Source organism: Anolis sagrei, chromosome 4, assembly GCF_037176765.1.
Source record: "Anolis sagrei isolate rAnoSag1 chromosome 4, rAnoSag1.mat, whole genome shotgun sequence".
In the NCBI taxonomy this organism is placed as follows: domain Eukaryota; kingdom Metazoa; phylum Chordata; class Lepidosauria; order Squamata; family Dactyloidae; genus Anolis; species Anolis sagrei.
Genome location: NC_090024.1, coordinates 244,488,894 through 244,512,333, shown reverse-complemented (window position 1 = coordinate 244,512,333; position 23,440 = coordinate 244,488,894). Strand labels below are relative to the sequence as shown.

At 44.0% G+C, this 23,440-nt stretch overlaps 1 long non-coding RNA gene across 1 annotated transcript; it reads right to left on the bottom strand.

The window, feature by feature from the left end:
- Positions 1 to 260: 260 nt before the first annotated feature.
- Positions 261 to 19,048, bottom strand: LOC137096843 (uncharacterized). Its single transcript, XR_010909777.1, has 5 exons — positions 18,733 to 19,048; positions 7,505 to 7,620; positions 5,197 to 5,314; positions 2,831 to 2,948; positions 261 to 450 (listed from the first exon to the last, which is right to left on the bottom strand). It is a non-coding gene; the product is annotated as an uncharacterized lncRNA (long non-coding RNA).
- Between the last annotated feature and the right edge of the window lie 4,392 nt (positions 19,049 to 23,440).

Below are 23,440 nucleotides of genomic sequence, written 5' to 3'. Positions count from 1 at the left end.
CCCATGCCAGAGCTCCCTGTCCTTCGTGGCCTTTCCCAGTTCCTTCAAAGTCAAGCCAGTCACTTCAAGGATACCATCCACCCATCTTGCCCTTGAACCCAGCTTGTACATCTGGCAACTCTCCCTCCATGTATTGCTGGAGTCTACCTCACAGGATCTTGAGCATTTCCTTACTGGCCAGCTCCCCTACATAGTTTTATATATTTTATTCATCCATTGAACTGGTGCTCCACCTTGTTCCCAGTATAACTTACTTAAGCCGATTCGGGAGATGTTCAAGCAGACCTTTCTTGTCTTCCAAGGCATTTCCAGGCAGACCTTTCTTGCCTCCCAAGGCACCTCCAAGCAGATCTCTTCTTTTCTGCCCTAAGAGATTACTAAACAGACCTCCTTGGTTGTCTCCCAAGAGTTCTGTGAGAGGCCCATCGTAGCTGGAGACCGAAGGGAATACTGTAGAAAGTTGATCCCATTTTGAGATGGAAAGTCAACAAAGTAAAACTATGTCCTACCATTATTCACCACCATGACTACTGTTACCCCCTTTTCCTCCCCAATGCTGTGTTGCCTTTGGCTAAACTGACTCCTGACTTTATAGCCAAACCTTACTCCATTTCTGTCCCATCATCAATTATATGTAAATGGGACATGAGGTCTGTACAACAAGGGCATATATTTAGTGGCATAGAGGCAGGACTTGAAGCTTGGCATTGCCAGGTTAATGGCACAGGTATTCCCTTGCAATGAATGATGATGATTGGCACTGTTCATAGTGCCAAGAAAAGACATGGAAGGTTCCAACACACTGCAGATAAAGACTCTGTTCCTTCTCTGGACCAATCACTCCTCTTCTACTGAGTAAACAAGGCTTCACCTGAGTTTTGACTTTTCCTTGATTTTACCAATAATATGTGCCTTTCATTCTTCAGACATGTCTTTTTCAGATTTTAGATCTCATAGGAAATAAGGAGGATTACTTAATTCAGATAGGGTACAACCTACATATCTTCTTGAACTTACCATAGGAATGTGAAACTACAGATAGAAACAACAACTATTGAAATGAATGACCTCTGGAGATAGACTAATGCTGTAGGATCTAGGAAATGCCTAGCGGAAAAATATCTCTAGCATTTCTAGGTTCTCCAGCATGAGAACGTACAGTAGAAGCGAATCATGGACTCATGCTGGAGTACCTAGAAAATGCCTAATGAGAATACCTCTCTAGAATTTCTAGCTCTTCTACTGAAGAAGAAACATGTGGATGACTTAGTAAATGTCTAGAATTTCATCGGTTCTTAATTTTTGATTCTCCAGGTGTTTTGAACTTTGGTCCAGCATTCCAGGTCCTCCAGCATGACTCTGGATTTTGAAAACAAACAAATGGATGACGAAAGGGAGAAATGTGTCAAGAGAAAGAAGGAGTCTGAATCAAACCCTGGTAATGATCTTTTTCCATCTTAAAATGTATATGGTCACTGTGAAAGAAAGACTATGAATACCCAGAATAGGTATCTATATTAACTTATGGACCCATCGGCAAAACTCTAACTCTGGAATACAATCAGACTCATGAGCCATGTGGGGGGATTGGCTATAGGGAGGGATTGCCTATAATAATGCAGATTGAATCTCATTGAACTGAATTATATGACTCGATACTGCGCTATAATCCAGTCCATTGCAGTTAATCTGAAACAGGATTAAATGGTAGTGTAGGTGGGGCCATGGACTCATGCTGAAGGGCTTAGAAAATATCTAGAGGGAACATCTCATTAGGATTTACTGACCTTCAATAGTCAACCTCCAGTGGAAGCATCTCATAGGATCTCACTGGAGGGACTAGAAAATTCCTAGGGAGAATGTATTTTTTCAATTGCAGCTCACAAAAAAACACAAGAACATATTTTGTGGATATGGGATTGAACAGTATGTCATAAGTGGTTTGTCTGAAACATCACAGACTTACACACTACACATACCAGTTCAATGCCATATTCACGACTATGGGTGCAACCAACACATTCCAGGGATTTGCTGTTTGGGGAGGCCAATGAATTGCAAGTCCTTCACAGAACTATTAATCCCAGGATTCTGTAGGATGGAGCCAGGGCAGTTAAGGATGACTCAAAATGGAATGAATGTATGGTGTGAAATGTAGATTAGTACAAGTAGGTTCAGGAATTCAGGAGAAGCGTCAACATTGTGATGGGCCCAAGTAATGTGAGTGCAAACTAGAGGAGACCTATTTTGGTAAGACAAAGTCTACTTGGGACCCATAATAGGATACGGGCCATGGCAACCCGGGCATTTGGACAGCAGATCCATTGAAATCTCTATGAGGATCTGAAAGGCAGCTTGAGTAAGTCATAAATGGAATTTCACAACACGTACACAGCTTTGGTGCATCTATACTGTAGAATGAATGCAGATTAACAAAACATTTCCTGCCATGGTTCAGTCTTATGGAGTCACGGCAGTTGTAGTTTTAGAAGGCCTTTAGCCTTCCCTGCCAAAGAATGTGGGCGTCTCACCAAATTGCAGATATCATGGATTGGGTCATGCCAGATGAAGTGGTATCAAGTTGTATTAAATCTATGGTGTAGATCGATCCTGAGACATCCACTGGAAATATAGTCAATTGCCTTGAGATTATTTTTTTTAAATGTCAAGATTATTTTATGAACATTTCATTTTTGTTAATGAAAGAGAGTACCCTATCATCTATCTATCTATCTATCTATCTATCTATCTATCTATCTATCTATCTATCTATCTATCTATCTATCTATCATCTCCCAATATAAAAAATGAAAGAAATACAAATACTGACGTGCTAAATGGTTGTAACGAAGCTCGTCTGTCGCGGGGCGTGCTCTTTGCGCCACAGCTTGTTGGAAGGGCTGGAGGCTGCACAGAAGAAGGACGGTCCAAACCTTGAGCATCTTGACCTGAGGAAATATGCATCCTGGAGTTGTAATGGTACCCAGGCCCATCTAGCCCATCTCCTTCTGCCAGGCAGGATTCCACAGTGCAACCCTCCCGACAGATGGCCATAATTCAGCCTCTTCTTCTGAACCTCCAGAGAAGGAAGGAGGCTCCACAAAGCTCCCAGGCACCAGATTCCCCTGGAGAACACCTTGGACCCTCAGGAAGATCTTCCTAATATTCAATTGGGATTTCTTTTCCTGGAGTCTGACTATATGGGGTGTCTACACTGTAGAATAAATGCAGTTGGACACCACTGTAATTGCAGTAGCTCAACACCATGGAAGCTGTAGTTTTACAAGGTCTTTCACTTTCTCTGCCAAGGATCTTTGGTTTTTCACCAAATGTCAACTCTCAGAATACAAAAATAACTAAATTAACTCAATGTATATATTGCAAATACACATAGAATCATAGAATCATAGAATCATAGAATCAAAGAGTTGGAAGAGACCTCATGGGCCATCCAGTCCAACCCCATTCTGCCAAGAATCAGGAATATTGCATTCAAATCACCCCTGACAGATGGCCATCCAGCCTCTGCTTAAAAGCTTCCAAAGAAGGAGCCTCCACCACACTCTGGGGCAGAGAGTTCCACTGCTGAATGGCTCTCACAGTCAGGAAGTTCTTCCTCATGTTCAGATGGAATCTCCTCTCTTGTAGTTTGAAGCCATTGTTCCGCGTCCTAGTCTCCAGGGAAGCAGAAAACAAGCTTACTCCCTCCTCTCTGTGACTTCCTCTCACATATTTATCCATGGCTATCATATCCCCTCTCAGCCTTCTCTTCTTCAGGCTAAACATGCCCAGCTCCTTTAGCCACTCCTCATAGGGCTTGTTCTCCAGACCTTTTATCATTTTAGTCGCTCTCCTCTGGACACATTCCAGCTTGTCAATATCTCTCTTGAATTGTGGTGCCCAGAATTGGACACAATATTCCAGATGTGGTCTAACCAAAGCAGAATAGAGGGGTAGCATGACTTCCCTAGATCTAGACACTATGCTCCTATTGATGCAGGCCAAAATCCCATTGGCTTTTTTTGCCGCCACATCACATTGTTGGCTCATGTTCAACTTTTTGTCCACGAGGACTCCAAGATCTTTTTCACACGTACTGCTCTCAAGCCAGGCATCCCCCATTCTGTATCTTTGCATTTCGTTTTTCCTGCTAAAGTGGAGTATCTTGCATTTGTCACTGTTGAACTTCATTTTGTTAATTTTGGCCCATCTGTCTAATCTGTCAAGATCGTTTTGAATCCTGCTCCTGTCCTCTGGACTATTGGCTCTCCCTCTCAATTTGGTGTCGTCTGATCCTGCCTTCTAGCCCTTCATCTAAGTCATTAATAAAGATCCTGAACAGGACCGGGCCCAGGACGGGACCCTCCTGATGGCACTCCGCTCGTCACTTCTTTCCAGGATGAAGAGAAGCATTGGTGAGCACCCTCTGGGTTCGTCCATTTAACCAATTCCAGATCCACCTCACCGTAGTTTTGCCTAGCCCACATTGGACTAGTTTCCTTGCCAGAAGGTCATGGGGGACCTTGTCAAAGAAGGCCTTCCTGAAATCCAGGGACGCTACATCCACGGCATTCCCTGCATGACGCATAAGGAGAAGCATCAACATTGTAATGGGTCCAAGTAATGTGAGTGCAAACTAGAGGAGACCTATTTTGGTAAGACAAAGTCTACTTGGGACCCATAATAGGATACGGGCCATGGCAACCCGGGCATTTGGACAGCAGATCCATTGAAATCTCTATGAGGATCTGAAAGGCAGCTTGAGTAAGTCATAAATGGAATTTCACAACACGCACACAGCTTTGGTGCATCTATACTGTAGAATGAATGCAGATTAACAAAACATTTCCTGCCATGGTTCAGTCTTATGGAGTCACGGCAGTTGTAGTTTTAGAAGGCCTTTAGCCTTCCCTGACAAAGAATGTGGGCGTCTCACCAAATTGCAGATATCATGGATTGAGTCATGGCAGATGAAGTGGTATCAAGTTGTATTAAATCTATGGTGTAGATCGATCCTGAGACATCCACTGGAAATATAGTCAATTGCCTTGAGATTATTTTTTTAAAATGTCAAGATTATTTTATGAACATTTCATTTTTGTTAATGAAAGAGAGTACCCTATCTATCTATCTATCTATCTATCTATCTATCTATCATCTCCCAATATAAAAAATGAAAGAAATACAAATACTGACGTGCTAAATGGTTGTAACGAAGCTCGTCCGTCGCGGGGCGTGCTTTTTGCGCCACAGCTTGTTGGTAGTGATGGAGGCTGCACAGAAGAAAGACGGTCCAAACCTTGAGCATCTTGACCTGAGGAAATATGCATCCTGGAGTTGTAATGGTACCCAGGCCCACCTAGCCCATCTCCTTCTGCCAGGCAGGATTCCACAGTGCAACCCTCCCGACAGATGGCCATTATCCAGCCTCTTCTTATGAACCTCCAGAGAAGGAAGGAGGCTCCACCAAGCTCCCAGGGACTAGATTCCCCTGGAGAACACCTTGGACCCTCAGGAAGCTCTTCCTAATATTCAATTGGGATTTTTTTCCTGCAGTCTGACTAGATGGGGTGTCTACACTGCAGAATAAATGCAGTTGGATACCACTGTAATTGCAGTAGCTCAACACCATGGAAGCTGTAGTTTTACAAGGACTTTCTCTGCCAAGGATCTCTGGTTTTTCAACAAATGTCAACTCTCAGAATACAAAAATAACTAAATTAACTCCATGTATATATTACAAATACACATATCAAAAAAACTGTCACATTCACATTAAGTAGAAACAACTGGTTCTTCTCTTGAAGTATACAACAAAGTCTTCGTATTGTCGAAGGCTTTCATGGCTGGAATCATTAGGTTCTTGTGGGTTTTTTCGGGCTATAGAGCCATGTTCTAGAGGCATTTCTCCTGACGTTTCGCCTGCATCTATGGCAAGCATCCTCAGAGGTGTGAGGTCTGTTGGAACTAGGAAAAATGGGTTTATATATCTGTGGAATGGCTGGGGTGGGGCAAGGAGCTCTTCCCTGCTGCAGTTAGGTGTGAATGTTTAGCTGATCACCTTCATTAGCATTTGAAGGCTTGCCTGAGCCTGGGAAAATCTGTTGCTGGGAGGTGTTAATCTGTGCCTGGTTTTTTCCTCTCTGCTGTTTAGCTGTTATAATTTTAGAGTTTTTTAATACTGGTAGCCAGATTTTGTTCATTTTCATGGTCTCTTCCTTTCTGTTGAAATTGTCCACATGCTTGTGGATTTCAATGGCTTCTCTGTGTAGTCTGACATGGTGGTTGTTGAGAAAATGTCCTGTTCTTTATTACATATGAGTAAACTCCAGTAGTCACATGAATTGACTCCAACCTGCAACCGGTTTCGACTCACAAGAGCCTTCGTCAGGCGGCTGGGTTCAAATCATCAAAAAAAGCTCAACTTTTAAGGTGAGAAATTCACCAACCGTCTTCTGGAAGGGTGGATCCTAAGGGGACATAGATAGTGGAGCTATTCTTGGTTGATCAATATATCCTGCAAGGAGTTTTATTCTGTGGCGAGTAACTCTCAGAATACCACAGCATTGAGCCAAGTTTAAGCGATGTCAATCTGCATGAATTATGCCATGTAAAGGAAGCCTAAATGTAAATTTCATGGAGACAATGAGGGTTTTCAACATTGAACCAGCAATTTACATGAGAAGAAAATCCCACAAATGTTCATTTTCACTCCCGTTGTGATTATATTTTATACCGGATCACCCAAAGCCAGATTTTCATATCCAAATCCATTCCTGCTTAACCATCTAGCAAGAGATTGAACGCAAATTATGTTGAATATAACATATACACAAATTAATACCTAGCCCTTGAAAGATAAGTATAGAGTTGGGAAATCAGACTGATTGGTTCGTTTTGGGAGAAGCAACCTGAGCTCCCTTTGCAGGCCCGTAGCCAGGATTTCATTTCGGGGGGGGGGGGGGGGGGCTAAAAAATTTTCAGGGGGGGTTTTGGGGGGGGTGAGTTTCGGGGGGGGGGCTGAGTCTGAGTGAAAGAGGGTCTAGCCTAGCAAACCTTTTGTATCATTACCCCAATACCCCCATATATATGGGATATATTGAGTATGGTGATCAGATCATGATATGAATAAACATAACAGTTTAAATAATGCACCAGTAAGGCCTTTTCGCGAACCACCATGAGAATTTCGGGGGGGGGGGCTGAAGCCCCCCGAGCCCCCCCCCCCCTGGCTACATGCCTGTCCCTTTGGATCCTTACCTTACTCACCTGTTGGCTTTGCAAGGTGTCCCCAAGGTGTTCTCCTCTGTGGAGGAAGGTATTGAGAGCCAAGAGCCTATGTCCCTTATATAGTAAATCTATACATCAGCAATGAGGAAAACCCTCTTTGTGGGAAACCCATGACATTTGCTTGGCTATAAAATAGCAATTACTGTCTGCAATGCAAATATTTATACATTTGAAAAGGTTGGCCAATTGTTATGCAAGAACATATGGAACACACCTCAGCAGGGGCACTTGATCCAGGATTGATCTGGGATGCCAGTTTCCAGTGGAGAGTGTCAATGACATTGACAAAGCAGAACAATATCAAGATCTTGGCTTTTCTTCAGTCAGTGACTGGAACAGAGATAGAATTAATGCAGATAAGTTTCAGTATAGAAATGGACGTTGGCCATTGATATCATGTTCACTCACATCAAACCCATCAGATCCGTAATGCAACATTCACACAGAGGATCCCACATCTAATTGTTATTCCCAGAGTGGACCCAATGGATCAGTGGTTCTTAAAGTGTGCTCTGCGGAGCCCTTGGGGTTCTGCGAAGCATATTATGTATGAGTCTCAAAAGGCCACCAAAAGCCTTTTCTCTTTACTTCCCTCACCACCAAAAACCTTTTCGTTTCTCCTCCCCCACTGCCAAAAGCCTTTTCTCCTCATCCCCCTTTTTTACTTATCTCTATCACCATCCTCTATCTCTATCATCATGCAAGGATGTGCGGGGCTTGAGGAATTCAAAGCTGGGGTGAAAATTGCTGGAAGAAACATTAACAACCTCAGATATGCAGATGACACCACTCTGATGGCCGAAAGCGAGGAGGAGCTGAGGAGCCTTCTAATCAAGGTGAAAGAAGAAAGCGCAAAAGCCGGGTTGCAGCTAAACATCAAAAAAACCAAGATTATGGCAACAAGAATGATTGACAACTGGAAAATAGAGGGAGAAACCGTGGAGGCTGTGACAGACTTTGTATTTCTAGGTGCAAAGATGAGTGCAGATGCAGACTGTGGCCAGGAAATCAGAAGACGCTTACTTCTTGGGAGGAGAGCAATGTCCAGTCTCGATAAAATAGTGAAGAGTAGAGACATCAGACTTGCAACAAAGATCCGCCTAGTCAAGGCCATGGTCTTCCCTGTAGTAACCTACGGATGTGAGAGATGGACATTAGGGAAGGCTGAGAGAAGGAAGAGAGATGCTTTTGAGCTGTGGTGTTGGAGGAAAGTGCTGAGAGTGCCTTGGACTGCGAGAAGATCCAACCAGTCCATCCTCCAGGAAATAAAGCCCGACTGCTCACTGGAGAGAAAGATACTAGAGACAAAGTTGAAGTACTTTGGCCACATCATGAGGAGACAGGAAAGCCTAGAGAAGGGAATGATGCTGGGGAAAGTGGAAGGAAAAACGAAGAGGGGCCGACCAAGGGCAAGATGGATGGATGGCATCCTTGAAGTGACTGGACTGACCTTGAGGGAGCTGGGGGTGGTAACGGCCGACAGGGAGCTCTGGCGTGGGCTGGTCCATGAGGTCACGAGGAGTCGGAGACGACTGAACGAATGAACAACAACATCACCATCCTCACTTCTTTCACCGTCAAAATCTTTTTTGGGTTGTTGTAGGTTTTTCCGGGCTATAGGGCCATGTTCTAGAGCAGTGTTTCTCAACCTTCTTAATGCCACGACCCCTTAATACAGTTCCTCATGTTGTGGTGACCCCCAAACATAAAATCATTTTTGTTGCTGTAATTTTGCCACTGTTATCAATTGTAATGCAAAGATGTGTATTCACTGGACCAAATTTGGCACAAATATCCAATACACACAAATTTGAATACCGGTGGAGTTGGGGGGGGGGGTTGATTTTGTCATTTGGGAGTTGTAGTTGCTGGGATTTATAGTTCACTTACAATCAAGGAGCATTCTGAACTCCACCAATGATGGAATTGAACCAAACTTAGCACTCAGAACTTCAATGAGCAACAGGAAAAAAACTGGAAGGGTTTGGTGGGCATTGACCTTGAGTTTGGGAGATGTAATTCACTTACATCTGGAGAGCATTGTGGACTCAAACAATGATGGATCAGGACCAAACTTGGCACGAATACTCAATATACCCAAAAGGGAACACTGGTGGGGTTTGGGGGAAATAGAACTTGACATTTGGGAGTTGTAGTTGTTGGGATGTATAGTTCACCTACAATCAAAGAGGATTCTGAACCCTACCAACTATAGAATTGGGCTAAACTTCACACACAGAAACCCCATGACCAACAGAAAATATTGTTTTTTCTGATGGTCTTTGGTGACCCCTCTGACATCCCCTTGTGACCCCTCCAGGGGTCCCGACCCTCAGGTTGAGAAACACTGTTCTAGAGGCATATTTTCTTTTTTCCTTGCCTCCCTCTCTGTGGAAAGCCTTTTTCCGTTGCCTCCTTCCCTGCCAAAAGCCTTTTATCCTAGCCTCCCTTGCCACCAATAGCTCTTTATCCCCACCTCCATCACTATCAAAAACATGTTTTTCCTAACCTCCCTCACCATCCTCACCGCCCTCACCACCCAAAGCCTTTTCTTCTTGCCTCCATTACTGCCAAATGCCTTTTCTCCTTGCCTCCTTCTCCACCATAGCCTTTCCCCCTTGCCTCCCTCACTGCCAAATGCCCTTTTTTCTCACCTCCCTTGCCAGGAGAGCCTTTTATCCTCATCTCCCTCTCTGCCAAAAGTCTTTTTTTCCTCACCTTCCTCACTGCCAAAAATCTTTTCTCCTTGCCTCCCTCGTACGAAAAGCCTTTTCTCCTCACCTCCCTTGCCACCTAAACCCTTCTTTCCTTGCCTCCCTCAGTAAGAATACTTTTGTAAAACTTCTGAAACATTTATTTTATTGATCACACATCCCTAGTATGTATGTATGTATGTATGTATGTATGTATGTATGTAGTCAATTGGCTGATTTCCTATCAGCTCCCACGTCCACACACGTTGTTGTTGTTGTTGTTCATTCGTTCAGTCGTCTCCGACTCTTCATGACCTCATGGACCAGCCCACGCCAGAGCTCCCTGTCAGCCCCAGCTACTTCAAGGTCAGTCCAGTCACTTCAAGGATGCCATCCATCCATCTTGCCCTTGGTTGGCCCCTCTTCCTTTTGCCTTCTACTTTCCCCAGCATCATTGTCTTCTCCAGGCTTTGCTGTCTCCTCACGATGTGGCCAAAGCACTTCAACTTTGTCTCTAGTCTCCTTCCCTCCAGTGAGCAGCCGGGCTTTCTTTCCTGGAGGATGGACTGGTTGGATCTTCTCGCAGTCCAAGGCACTCTCAGCACTTTCCTCCAACACCACAGCTCAAAAGCATCTCTCTTCCTTGGCTCAGCCTTCCCTAAGGTCCAGCTCTCACATCCGTAGGTGGCTACAGGGAATACCATGGCTTTGACTAGGCAATGGATCTTTGTTGCCAGTCTGATGTCTCTACTCTTTACTATTTTATCGAGATGGGTCATTGCTCTCCTCCCAAGAAGGAAGCGTCTTCTGATTTCCTGGCCACTGTGACTTAATCTTGCTGTGACTTAATCTTGCTGGATCCACCAAAGGCCCTCCCTCCAATGACATTCCAGGTGACAGAGAACGTTGTCAAAACACCCTGATAGGTTTTTAAACTATTTGATTGGCAATCCCTACCAGTGGGCTCCATAAACACAATACTTCCCACCACCCAAGTGAATGCTTCCATATCTGGACAATGTAATCCTAGATTTTATATATTTTATCCACCATGGATATTTCAGTGTTTTCTACTCTTTCCGTTGGTGCTCAATTTGCATGATTCTGCCCCCTCTCTATCCCATAATATTTATTTATTATTTATTTATTTTGAGTTTTTATAACCCGGCCTTCTCGACCTCTGAAGAGGGACTCAGGCCGGTTGACAACAGGGAATTCATACACAATAAGCTAAAACATATTAATATCATACTACGTTAATATATACATTAAAATACAGATTAAATAATTACATAAAGCCAAGTCGTCAAGGTAAATCACAAATTCATACCCCGCGTGTTCATCAAATCTTTCTATGTAATTATTTTCCAAGATGCTCCAAATTTCTGAGACCACTGTAACTCTCCACAACAATGGATCTTGACCAAATTTGGCACACAACTCCCCCCCCCCCCCCATCCCCATGACAAAGAAAACACACTGGAGAGGTTTTGGACAGATTCTCTGAGTTATAGTTAAACAACATCCAGAGACCACACTGAACCTGCCAATGGTAGATCTCAGCCAGACTTGGCACACATACCCTACATGCCCAACTTGGAATACCTTGAATTCTTGGAATTGTAATTTACCTAAACTCACCACTGTGAACCCAACTGACTATAGAACTGTACCAAACATGACACATATACCCAACATGGCCAACTTTGAATACTGGTGAGGTGTGTGGGTGATTGACCCATAAATTTAGACATTTTAGTTCACCCACAATCAAAGAACACTAATTGTAACCAATGATTAATCTGGACTAAACTTGGCACACATACCCAACTTTGAATATTGGTCAGAGTTTAGGGGGAATTCACCTTCAATTCTGGGTGTTGTCATTCACCCTCTTTCAGAGAGCACTGAGATCTGGACCAAAGTTGGCACGCAGACCCAACATGGCCAACTCTGAATATTAGTAAAGTTTGGAAGAGTTGGCTCACGAATTAGAAAACTGTAATTCACCTACAATCAAATAACACTGTGAACTCAACCAACAATGGATCAGAACAACAGTTGGTACATACCCAACATGGCCAACTTTGAATAGTGATCATAGAATCATGGAATCATAGAATCAAAGAGTTGGAAGAGACCTCCTGGGCCATCCAGTCCAACCCCCTGCCAAGAAGCAGGAATATTGCATTCAAATCACCCCTGACAGATGGCCATCCAGCATCTGTTTAAAAGCTTCCAAAGAAGGCTCCTCCACCACACTCCGGGGCAGAGAGTTCCACTGCTGAATGGCTCTCACAGTCAGGAAGTTCTTCGTCATGTTCAGGTGGAATCTCCTCTCTTGTAGTTTGAAACCATTGTTCCGTGTCCTAGTCTCCAAGGAAGCAGAAAACAAGCTTGCTCCCTCCTCCCTGTGGCTTCCTCTCACATCTTTACACATGAATACAGATGATGATGATGATAGTTGCAGTTTATCCATGTTCTACAAGAAAGAGGTGAAGAACTCATGGACTGTAATTAAAAATTGCTGATGAGACTTGAGACAAATGATGAACGTATTGAACTATTTGAACTATTTGGACTATTGGCACAGACAGACATACTCTCACTCCTTTGCAGGTATACATTTCTAATGCTTTGGAAATTGGGTTAGCAGGAAGTTACTGGTGACTACTTGATTTTATATGTTTTTTAATGATTTTTATATTAAATGTTAAATGTTTTTAATTGTGTTTATGTCCGTCATGGCATCAAATTGCTGCCAATCTGAAAGCTGCCTTGAATCGCCTTCAGGCTGAGAATGGCAGCATAGAAATCCCGTAAAGAACTACATTCATTCTGCAGAGGAGATGCACCTGAAGTCTTACCAAGCCAATGGCTTGAAAACTGTATTGCCCATTCTTTTAGATAAAATAAATAAATAACTTTATTAAGAACCCGCCCTATCTCCGCTAAGGGACTGAGGGCAGCTTCCAAACAAGGAAGGCAAATAGTCAATGCCATAAAAATAATACAAGCACGCCAAATCAAACAATATATAAAACAACTCATAAAACATCCAAACAGTGATAGTATTATTAAATGCACATATTAATACACACATTAAATAAGTTTTGACACCATAATAAATATTTAAACAGGTAAAATGCATTTAAGTTATAAAAGCCTGCCAAGCCAGGGTGGATTACTAGCTTCCAGGTGAGGTGGGATCTTAAGATGATCTAGTCCTCCTCCCAGGGCTGTAGCCAGAAAAAAATTTCGGGGAGGGTTGACAATTTCGGGGGGGGGGGGCTTGAAAATTTTGGGGAGGGTTGAAAATTTGGGGGTGCGGTGGGGTTGAAACCTGCCTCCTAGCTCACGCTGAAGCAAAGAGCACAGCAGGGGCAGAGCAGCCTTCAATAGCCTGTAGCTCCGCCCCTGTCAACCACCTCCACCAAGTCTGGCCTCCTTAATGAGAGCATTCAACACACACACACCCAACTTGGTTGCTTCACTACATCAGCTATTGCTGCAAGTAATGACAGTGTGAATAAATTGTCAATATTTGCTTGAGATAGTGCTTACAGTTCTGGAGGGACTCTTAATTTTTTGCATCTCATAGACTTAGCATGGGGATTTGGTTAACCAGTTAAAATTCATGAGTAAACCAGGTTTTTTAAAAAAATCTGAAACATTTCGGGGGGGGGGGGTTGAACCCCTAAAACCACCCCCTCGCTACAGGCCTGCCTCCTCCTCTCCATAAGCCGAAGTGCAGAGGTACACTTTTAAAAGTTTTTTTTAAAGGAGAGGAGGAAAGCAACCGTTTTTATTTCTTTGGGAAGGGAAATCCTGTTGCATATCAGCCTGTTTATCCTGTGATTATGTCTGATGTTCATGTTGATAGTCATGATGAGAATGGGGATGATGTTCATGAAGAGAATAGGGATGTTGATTCGTTTCCTGGACCAGGGTCTGGAGAATTTGGGGACGAGGGACCTGAATGGAGTTGAACAGAGAGGCCAGAGAGGCCTGAATTGTTACAAGAGGATTCCCAAGGTCCTGGGCTTGGGAAAGGCCTTTCACCACAGTTCCCTGGTCAGCTATATGAGAATGAAGGTAGCTTGGACGGACCAGATTCAGGAGTTAATGAAACTGTTATGGCCAGAGTTAACTTCACACTCGCACAGCCTCAGCGCGTTCCAGCAGCTTTCCTCCTGCTCAGCACTTTTCAGTCTTCTGCTTCTAAAGTAGACACTTGAGCACATGCCCGGCCATTATCCAGTTTTTACCATTGTCTTTCCCCCAGTTTAGATGATATTACAGACTCACAGACTCACCACAGTACACAGTATCTTGTCCAAGTAGACAGGTTCTTTTATAGTCTTTGACGAATAACATCACAATAGCACAACATCAAAGGAAAAGGGGAATATACATTGTACATGGTTTCCTTATATACAATACATTTACAATACATTTACTCCTTGATTGGTTACCAACTAATTGACCCAACCCAAACCCAGGATTGCGTCATAGACAATCACTCTGAGTAGGCAAAAACACACTTCCCAAATGATTCTCCACATACAATCAATGCATACACAGCATTCCCAACAGAAACCCATTAGCTCATTAGCAGTGCATGACTCAGTGCATAGTAAAACCTAACAGAAACCTTAAACAGGAAAAGAAGTTTTAGTAAAAGAGGTAGTCAAAGCAGCAATTAAGACACTCAGCTCAGATTCAACAGAAGTTAGACAGTAAACTGAAACTTAGAAAGAATTCATTCCTAGTAGTTTTCGAGTCAGGGAAGAGTTTATAATTATGTGTGAGAGATGATTGCTTCAGTTGAGGCATCATCAGGACAACGTTGGGACAACACCAAGTTTCATGCACAACGGTTTGCCTAGCTCATGTTCTGTCAATGGGATATGCTGCTGTATTGTTCATGGATTCAAGTGTTCATGGATTTTCTTGGAGTCTTTGTTCCTGTCTTCCATTGTATCTGATGAACTAAACTGCATATTTTTAAACTTTGGATTACTTTTTACAGCTTTGGCTACATATATTCTTAAATAAACTGCTTGCTGATATTACCCAGATGGTGTGGTGTTTAAAGACAGAGGTGATTCTGCTCTGGAGTGCAACAGTTCCAGAGGCAAAGGTGATCATGGAGAAGGCCCCCTCTCTCGTTCCCACCAACCACACTTGAGACGGAGGTGAGACCAAGAACATGGCCTCCTCTGCTGATTGCAGTGGCCAAGCTGGTTTATAAAGGGAGATGTGGTTTCTCAAGTAGCCTGGACTCAAACCATTTGGGGCTTTATAGGTAATAATGAGCGCTTTGTATTTAGACGGGAAACAGACCTACAACCAGGGGAGTCATTGGGCCATTTGTCATGTTAAGGAATTTAAAAGTGGAGGTGGGTGCTTCCTCAACCAGGCATCCCCAAGAAAAGGTGGATTTGAGGGACAATGGAGGAGAAGTTCCTTTGTTCAACTTAACACAACTTTTTGATCCAGGATTTGCTAACTATCAAAGCCACTGAACATTCCAGGTTGGGTCTACACTGCCCTATATCCCAGGATCTGATCACGGATTATCTGCTTTGAACTGGATGGTATGAGTCTACACTGTCAGATAATAGTGTAGAAGATACTCTGGGATCTGATCTTGGGATATAAAGGAATACGGTTCCAGCCTCAGATTCAACCTAGCAACCAAAATTTCACACAAAAATAGACAAAGCAAATTATACAAAATATTGTTCAGCAGGTTCCCGGGTGTTCCAAAAAGTGCAGAAGATGACAGGTCACCTGCCTACAATGTTACAAAACAAAAGCTAAACAAAACGGAATTGGCAACAATTCAGCAAATAATGACTGTATTAGAATCTCCTTGAGGAAAGAGGGTGGAATATAAATAAAGTTTTATTACTATTATTATTAAAGTTGTAGAAATGTTTGCTTTGGTATCTCAGGAAGTTTCTGAGATCTTTATGAAAGGTGTGTGAATCGGTGGATCTTTGTTTGACCAGTTGGTGAACTTCTGCATGAAGGCACCATTTGTACCAATCAACCATCAATACTAGGCTTGGTTGATCAATAAACAAAATGGTTCAAAACTCGTTTTTCAAAACAAAATTTTCAGAACATTCCGAATGTTCCAAAATTTCCAAATCGCTTCGTTAATTGCTGATGTGATTGCGCAATACACGAAAAACAGCAAATGGCACTGGGCAAATTTCAGGGGATTCTCTCTCGCTCTCATTTTTAGACCAATCCTGATGAAACTTGCTACAGTGGTAGAAAACATCCTCCTCTGTCGGCATACCAAATTTCAACATGTTCAGACAATCCATAGGTTTGGAGATGATGTTCATGTTGATGTTCATGAAGAGAATAGGGATGTTGATTCCGTTCCTGGGCCAGGGTCTGGTGAATTTGGGGATGAGGGAGCAGAAGGGAGTTGAACAGGGAGGCCAGAGGGACCTGAATCGTTGCAAGAGGATACTCAATGACCTGGGCTTGGGAAAGGCCGTTCACCACAGTCCACTGATCAGCACTCTGAGGGACGACGGAGGAAAAGTTCCATAGTTCAACTTAACACAACTTCTTGATCAAGGATTTACTAAATATCAAAGCCACAGAACATTCCAGTCTGGATCTACACTGCCCTATATCCCAGGATCTGATCACAGGTTATCTGCTTTGAACTGGATGGTATGAGTCTACACTGCCAGATAATAGTGTAGAAGATAATCTGGGATCTGATCCTGGGATATAAAGGAATGTGGTTCCAGCCTCAGTTTCAACCTAGCAACCCAATTTTCACCCAAAATAGACAAAGCTTATTACACAAAATATGGTTCAGCAGGTTCCCGGGTGTTCCAAAAAGTACAGAAGATAAAATGTCAGATGTCTGTAACGTTACAAAACAAAAGATAAACAAAACGGAATTGGCAACAATTCAGCAAATAATGACTGTATTGGAATCCCCATGAGGAGAGAGGGTAGAATATAAATAAAGTTTTATTATTATCATTAAAGGTGTGGATATATTTGCATTGGTTTCTCAGGAAGTTTATGAGATCTTTATGAAAGGTGTGTGAATCTCTGGATCTTTGTTAGACCAGTTGGTGAAGTTCTGTATGAAGGCACCATTTGTACCAATCAACCATCAATACTGGGCTTGGTTGATTAAAAAAATAATGTTCAAAACCCGTTTCGTATTTAGGAGGCACTGGTGATTCAATTCGAAATTCAGTTCTGAATTTTTCCGAAAAAAAGCAATGCAGTCCCAGCCTCAGATTCAACCTAACAACCTAGTTTTCACACAAAAGTAGACAAAGCATATAACACAAAGTGTGGTTCAGCAGGTTCCTGTGTGTTCCAAAAATTGCAGAAGATGAAAGGTCACATACCTACAAGGTAAAGGAAAAAGTCCTGCAACAGAATGAATGGAAGCCCTGCATGGAGGACAATTGGCATACATAGGGCAGCCAAACAGGCACCCCTGCAGTTGAGATTGTGGATGTCTCCTTAGAGTTCATTTTTGATGTGTTACACTCCTGTCCTCCAAGACTAAGACCTGGCCCCAAAGTAGCATGCCAGTCCGGCCTCAACAGAAGGAACCAAGTCCTACCTCAGTAAAAGAAACCAAGTTCTGCCTCACTGAAAGGAACCACTGTCTGCATGTGCAGCTAAAACTGATTGACTCAATATGTTTATTGATTGAATCACATGAGAAAAGATTATTGTTACCATTTTTACGTCAAGCCTGCTGAGCTGATTTTCTGTTGACTGAGTTAAATCAACCCCTGCTTATCGCCCACAAAGAAAAAAAACAAGGCCGGCACCCCACATCGATGGAGATCACACAGCAAGTGTCGGGGGGAAAAACGCTGCCCTATGAAGGTTGGCCAAAAATGCACCCTTCCAGGAAAGGTGAGAACGAGGGAGACCGCAGTTAAAATTGATTGAATTTATAAGTTTATTGTTTGAATCCCATGTTAAAATATTATAGTTAACTGACTTAAATCAACCCCTTCTTACAGTGCAAAAGGAAAAAGAAGGCTGGCCACTAGGCCTGTCGGTTTTAGTTCGTTAATTCGTTATTTCGTTATTAAATCGTTATTTTTACCATATCCGACGCGATATCAAAACATATTTTCAAACCCGGAAGGGTTTAAAAATATCGAAACAGCAGCCCCATTTTTTTAACGAGCTTCAGCTCCGCTCGTTAATGGGATGGAGGCTGCTTTGCTGCTGGTGCCTGGGAGCCAATCCGGCGCTCCCAAGCACCCCAGCAGTAAATGGGGCGGGCGGGGCGAAGGGGCGGCGCGAGCAACACAGCTGGGAGGAGGGCGCAGCAGCCGGAGCCGATTGGATGGCGCGCGCTGTAGATACCTAAAGAAGGGAGCCAAGAGGCATGTCGAGAATGCCAAGCAACCGCATACCTTCCTCGCCTCAGCAAGGCTTTCCAACGCGCGCGCGCTCGGATAAAGAGGAACTTTTCCCAACTTTGTACGCGACACACACGAGATCAAACACGAGTGTCAGAGCTGATAAGCGTTGGGGGCAATGCTCACTCCACACCCGATCCATTTCCCGTTCACAGGCTCCTTCCACGGTGCCAGGAAAGCCGTGCCAAAAACAAGTTCCCAAACTCCGTGCGTAAAAGCGCACGGCGAGGGCGCAACGGCAAAGGCGCACGGTACCCAACATCCAAGCCCGAAAAGCACCGCTCTTTGCCGGTGGATTGGCTCACCCATCGCCTGAAGTGTAGATCCAACCCAGGACGACCCTCTCCACGGCTCCCATCCGACTCCAAGCCCTTCCCTGCCCCGACTGAGCAAGAAACGGAGCGGCTCCCCGCAGCGCCTGGGTTGGGCTGAGCCCTCCTGATTCTCAAGCCTCCAAAGCCCGGCGCGCTCTTCCCATTCGTGGAGAAGCACGTCGCTCAAAAGGAAGAGGCATGCATTGGTCTCTTAGAGGAACTACACCTCCCAGCATGCCTCAGTCTTCCAGGGCGGGGCAAATCCTCTTCCTTTTGAGCGACGTGCTTCTCCACGAATGGGAAGAGCGCGCCGGGCTTTGGAGGCTTGAGAATCAGGAGGGCTCAGCCCAACCCAGGCGCTGCGGGGAGCCGCTCCGTTTCTTGCTCAGTCAGGGCAGGGAAGGGCTTGGAGTCGGATGGGAGCCGTGGAGAGGGTCGTCCTGGGTTGGATCTACACTTCAGGCGATGGGTGAGCCAATCCACCGGCAAAGAGCGGTGCTTTTCGGGCTTGGATGTTGGGTACCGTGCGCCTTTGCCGTTGCGCCCTCGCCGTGCGCTTTTACGCACGGAGTTTGGGAACTTGTTTTTGGCACGGCTTTCCTGGCACCGTGGAAGGAGCCTGTGAATGGGAAATGGATCGGGTGTGGAGTGAGCATTGCCCCCAACGCTTATCAGCTCTGACACTCGTGTTTGATCTCGTGTGTGTCGCGTACAAAGTTGGGAAAAGTTCCTCTTTATCCGAGCGCGCACGCGTTGGAAAGCCTTGCTGAGGCGAGGAAGGTATGCGGTTGCTTGGCATTCTCGACATGCCTCTTGGCTCCCTGTTTGATCAAGAAAAAATTTGTTTCTAAAATGTTTTGTAAATATTTACGAAATTTCGTAAATAACAAAACATTTTTTTGGAAAGTTTTGTAAATATTTTAAATATCGAAACAAAAAAACACCCCAATTACAAATCGATTTTAGAAACAAATTTTTTCTTGATCAAACAGGCCTACTGGCCACCCACTATGATGGAGTTCACCCAGTAAGTGTCCGGGAAAACAAAACTCTGCCCTCTGCAGGGCGGCTGAAAATGCACCCCTCCAAGAGAGGAGGAAGTGTCCTCGAGAAAATGTTGGCTGTAAATAATGAAAGAAATGTAAGGTGGAAGGATGGGAATGCTGGAAGTACTGGAGGACTCAAACACAGGAACAAAGTCCTGATATACCACAAGAAACCCCCAGATGGAGGAGAAGTGATGTTCACACTACACAGAGCAGACAAACGGGCACCCCTCCAAGACATCGAAGGTGTGCATGCAATGTAGATGTTTCCTTTGACACGTACCAACCAGGACCTCCAACAAGTCTTGCCCCTGAAGGATTCCCCAGCGACATGGAATGGGGCTTGCGGCACCAACAGGAGGAAACCTACAGAAGAAATGCAGGCCTCCACAGGGCAGACAATCTGGCACTCTTCCATGAGGGGAGATTATTGCTGAAATTGAATGGAACACACAGCAAGGAACCATGACCAGCCTAATTTAAAGGAACAATGTTGAGGAATCCCCAGAGGACTGACTGCTAGACTGCCCATTGAATGACCCAATTTAAGAGATGCATTGGCCTGTATTGGTGGCCCAATACTGTGTATTGTATATGTATGTGTTTTTATATTTTTATATTCGGAATATTGTTGTTTTAATTGTTGTAAACCGCAATGAGTCGCCGTTTTAGGCTGAGATATTAGCGGTATACAAGTGTACTAAATAAATAAATAAATAAATAAATAAATAAATAAAATAAATTCTACCATGCCCCTCCAGTTACCAATCCCTGCCCCACCGCAAGGAGTCAAGTCCTGCCTCATGTAAAGGAACCACATTCTGCCACAGCAGAAGGGAAGGAAACCCTGCATGGATAACTGGTCTACAGGGCAGCCAAAGAGGCACCCCTCCAGGAGAGGAGAGAATGAGGGAGGTTATAGCTGAAATTTAATGAATTTCTTGTGAAAGTATCCGATGTCTTGTGAAGCGTATTACAAACAGCAGTACGATAAACTGCACTTCAATCCACGGGAATTACAGCAGTCCTTGCTAAGGGAGGAGAAAGGAGGAGCCAAGAAAGGACTGGGCCCGGGTTGCATCATTTTCTTTTAAGAATGACCCAAACATTAACAATGAGGGTCTGAACAATCATGGGACAGCCAGGTAATGCTTCACAACTTTGAAAATGAGATTATTTGGTCAAGGAGTAGCTTGAGGTGATGGGAGATATAGTTCTTTTGTGGCAATGTACAGCAAACAAGCAAACAAACAGACAGACACAGAGCCCAGAGACACCTGCTGCAACCTTGGGGCTTTTCACAGCATTGGAAAGAAGATTTTGGGATCCAAGAGTGGTTTGAAGTGATCGGACATGGAGTTATTTTGTGGCAATGTACAACAATCAAAGAAACAATTAGACACACAGCCCACAGAGGCCTTTTGTCCTGGTGGCTGGTTTTCACAACATTGGAAGCCTCCCCAGCAACTCCATGCTTTCAGCCATCAAAATGGGATCATCTGCACATCTAAGGGTGTTAATGTTTCTTCCAGAAATTTTAACTCCAGCCTTGGATTCATCAAGCCCTGCACATCGCATGAAGTGTTCTGCATCCAAGTTGAATAGAGATGGTGAGAATAGATAGCCCTGCCATACTCCTTTCCCAGTCTGTTCTTCCGTGGTCTGTTTTGACTATTACTACTTGGTCTTTATACAGATTCCTCAGGAGACAGGCAAGGTGACTTGATATCACCATACCACTAAGAGCTTGCCACAATTTATTATGATCCACACAGTCAAAGGCTTTAGAATAGTCAATAAGACAGAAATAGATGTTTTTCTGAAACTCCCTGCCTTTCTCCATTATCCAGCGGATATTGGCAATTTGGTCTCTCGTTCCTCTGCCTTTTCTGAACCCAGCTTGAACATCTGGCAACTCTTGCTCCATGTCTTGCTGGAGCCTACCTTGCAGGATCATGAGCATTACCTTAATGGCATGTGAAATAAGGGCCACTGTATGAAAGTTTGAGCATTCTTTAGCGTTTCCTTTTCTTGGTATGGGGATATCAGTGGATGTTTTCCTTTACTATCTTTTTCGAGGAAAGCAAAGGCCTGGAAGCCATGAATCCCTTTGAGAAGAGGTTTCTGGAAATAGGTGTGTTTGACTTGGAGATGAGAAGGTGAAGAGTGGGCATGAGAGCCATGTTTAAACATCTAAGAGGCTGTCATCTTGAAGACTGAGCAAAAACAAAGACATGGCACAATGGGTTCAAACTCCAGAAATAGAGTCGCAACCTGAACAGGAAGGAGAACTTCAACAGAGGTGCATCCTTCCTGTGAGTCAGGTAGAGTCCCCTTCTCTGGAGGTTTTCAAATAGTCTGAATTGACATCTGTTAGGAGGGCTTGGATGGTGTCTTCCTGCCTGGCAGAATGGGGTTGGTTGGACAAGCCTTGGGCCATGGGGGTGGAGAAAGAAAGGAGAAAAACGAGTGAAGAAAGATACAGAGAAGCAAACGTACACTACTTTTTATTTTATCTCCTGGAGGTGCTGCTGCTGCAGGAAACTCTAGGAAAGTCTAGTTCTCCTGGTGTAATTTGGGGGATGTTGACCATGGACTCATGCTGGAAAATCAACAGATTCCCAAAGAAGGATTCTCACAGATAAAAAAAACAGAGGAGCTTTTAAATGGCATTTCCCTACTTTTGGGGGTAGTCCTGCACCCCGGTGGCACAACAGGTGAAACTGCTGAGTTGCTGAACTTGCTGACTGAATGGTTGGCAGTTCAACTCTGGGGAGCAGGCTGAGCTCCCACTATTAGACCCAGCTTCTTCCAAGGTAGCAGTTCGGAAACATTCAAATGTGAGTAGAGCAATAGATACTGCTTTGGCAGGAAGGTAACGGCGCTGGCTCTTTGGCTTAGAAATGGAGATGAGCACCAACCCCAGAGTTGGACATGACTACGTGCACCTTTAACCCTTAGACCCAGCGAATGTGAAGGGCTGACTACATATGCTGCGATTGGACTTGTTCAAAATGCATTAAAGTAGAGGGAAAGCATATACACATACAGTAAATGCTGGAAAATGATATACTTTATTGACTGGAGAAGAGACGGTTGACATCCCTCCCTGAAAAAATAGAGGATAGGCAAGCCTTGTTTCTTCCCTGGACCACAGCAGGTCTACAGCTCAAGGAGGAACTGAAAGGAGGAAACAATGGAGGCTTCTTCCATGGTTCAGACCTGGAGCCAAGATGGCAGGTGAAGCAGCCAGAAAGGAGATCTGGTCTAACTTGAACCTTCTTCAAGGTCTACAGCTTCAGACTGCTGCAAAAGAAAGGAAGGTGATCAGTGGGAGGGAACAGAGCTTCATTCCTCGTTTATTTGTATTTACTATCACATTTAATAAAGCACCCTCCTTTGAAGCTAAATTCTAATTTCTACTCTAATAGAATAACAACCCCTGAAATAATGGGATTGATGCAAGTGTTATCTTATGGGTCCAGCTAAATCAGCCAACGGGTCTATTTTAGTTTGCAGGTGGATTGAAGTCTAAATGTCCAGAGATTCAGACATTAGGACTAGCAATTAGACTGGAGCTCTGTCTTGACCAGTACCAAGGAGAGGTTGTCCAGCACATATTCCTTATGGCTTGCTACAAACTGTTTTAGCAG